Below are 2,500 nucleotides of genomic sequence, written 5' to 3'. Positions count from 1 at the left end.
AACGTCATATCTTTCCTTTTATCATATGTCTTTCTCTTCAAGAAATCGTAACCCTTTTGGCTCTCTTTTTCTAACTGATTCAAGGATCCTTTTAGCAATATTGCAGGAATTTAGTTATGATTTTCCTGCTGCTTCAGAGAATGTAAAAAATATGAAGATCGTGTGGCTACCTCTGTCATAGTGACTAAAGCAATATTGGACGTAGGTAGAATAAATTCAGAGAAAGGCTGTGGAGTGAGGGAATGGAAGAGAGGAGAAAAGGCAAACAGATAAATATATGTATATTGAATGATAGATAGATAAATAGGTAAATATATAAATTAACGAATGAATTAATTAATCTGGTAATTGTATGAGCTGAAGATAAACATATTTGTCTTCGGTGTAAGAGGTCAGTATAACAAATATAAATGAAAAGAAAAGAAAAGAAAAAAAAAACACAATTGAATCATTCATTCTTATTCATACTTTTCCTGTAAATGCAGAGGATGTGGTTACTTATAGAAATTTTTCTCTCTCTCTTTCTCTCATTTTCTTCTAACTCTTTAACTCCCTCTAACTCTCTCTTTCTTTCGCATTCTCTCTCTCTCTTTCGCATTTTCTTTCTCTTTCACTCCCCCTCACCCCCTTCTCTCTATCTATCTCACTGTCTATCTATCCATCTATCCACCTCTCTCCTTCTCCCCCCCCTACCCTTTCCCTCCCTCCCTCTTCCCCTTTCTCTCCCTTTCTCCCTCTTTCCCTTCCCCCCCCTCCACTCTCCCTCCTCCCCCCTTTCTCTTGTCTTACCCACGAGCTAGCAACACACAGCACCCTTAATCTCCGGCTATCGAAAGCAAGCTAGTCCTCTCTCTCTTTCGCCAATCTTTGATTCATGTGTTATACAAGGTATCAAAAGGCGATCTGACCTCAAAGCAATCACATGGTGCTTTGGCAACAGGGAAACGCAACCTGCAAATCGCGATGTTGCAAGAAAGCTTTTGACGGTCGAACGCAAAGGTGAAAAGTTGATCAGAAAGAAGTGTTCCTTGTTATTATCCTTTCTTTTCATTTTCCTCTTCGTGTCTGGCTGCCGCGTTGGTCGGACGTGTTTTTGCCTCCTCTCCGCCTCAGCTAAGCAGCTTAGAAAACCATGGCGTCTCGTGGTCCCAGAAAAAAAAGAACATGAAGAAAAACTAACAGAAGGAACTCGAACCTAATCTCCGGTAGTATGATGCAACTCATCACTGCAGCACGAGAAGGGGCGTCAATTGAGGGGGCAACTTCACCCTCACAGGACCTTGCTTGTGAGGGTGTAACTTACACCCCTCTCCAAGGGCCACAGTGTTTAACTTATTTTACTAAATTATTTATATATAGGTCTAGTTATAGCTTAAAAATGCCCCTAGGATAGCTCTTTTAATTTTTTTTGTTCGTTTCACTCTCCTGCCCCCCTCGCCCCCCCCTCCCAATAAAAAGCTGAGTCCACGATAAGTATTTCACCTTTATTAGAAGATTTCAACCTGTAAGGTTACATGAAATAACAACTTATTAATTTAAAATTGTAAGCAATATACTCCTCCTGACATCACCCAATGCTAAAATATTCCTTGTAATAATAATTCTTCTGCTTCTTTGATAAATTTACCAACATCGTCAATGTGGGGGGACTTACTAATATATCATCAATATAAGAATTTTCAATTAAGAGATTTCCAGTTCTTTCCTATGATTCAATCATCTTGACAGCCTGGCTAGCATGGCTAGTATTGATATCATTCCACTAGGTTTGTCATCAAAAGTTATCCTAGTCAATACATATTGGCCGTGTTATCTTCCTACCATAAAAATCTAGAAAATATAAATTCTGGTATTATTCTGATATTTCAACTGAATGTACATTTTTCTAATGTCTCTCACTACAGCAATTTCTGTTTTGCCTAAATCATTAACCACTAATACATCAGGTGCTTTAGCTAATATTGCATTGACGCAGAGGCATTAAATACTAATTTTATAGAAGTCGGTTTAGAATTAGGATTATTCACTTCTTGGTATATAGAATACTGGTCCTTCGTATACCCGGACTTCTTGTGCCGAAAGCTAACGTGAAACTCCTCTGTTGGATTTGATCTTATTTACATAAAGCGATTATTTGACGCTTTTCGCATGTCTTTCCCGGTATCAATGCCATTTCCCTTTAAGAAAATTCACCGCATTGCTCATAACTTCATCGTCCTTTTTCTCATTCCTCTTCTGATTTTCTTTCATTTCCTTTGTAGTACAAATTAAATCTTGACGATCTAAATCTTCAAAATGCACAGTATGAGTTTGTGCTTTGGAAGTTAAGTGAGATTTTAAATCTATATATGAATGATGTATGGCTTTCCTTTATCTTACGAAAATCTCAGTTAGATAGGGGAAAGCATCATCTTTCTCATCTAAAGTCTAATGTTGTAACACCCATTCCTTATTAAGTGATCTGGCAGTAAATTTTCAATCATTTTCAAATTAGTAACAT

The sequence above is a fragment of the Penaeus chinensis genome, chromosome 31 (assembly GCF_019202785.1).
Source record: "Penaeus chinensis breed Huanghai No. 1 chromosome 31, ASM1920278v2, whole genome shotgun sequence".
Lineage (NCBI taxonomy): Eukaryota > Metazoa > Arthropoda > Malacostraca > Decapoda > Penaeidae > Penaeus > Penaeus chinensis.
Note: the sequence above shows the minus strand (reverse complement) of the source record.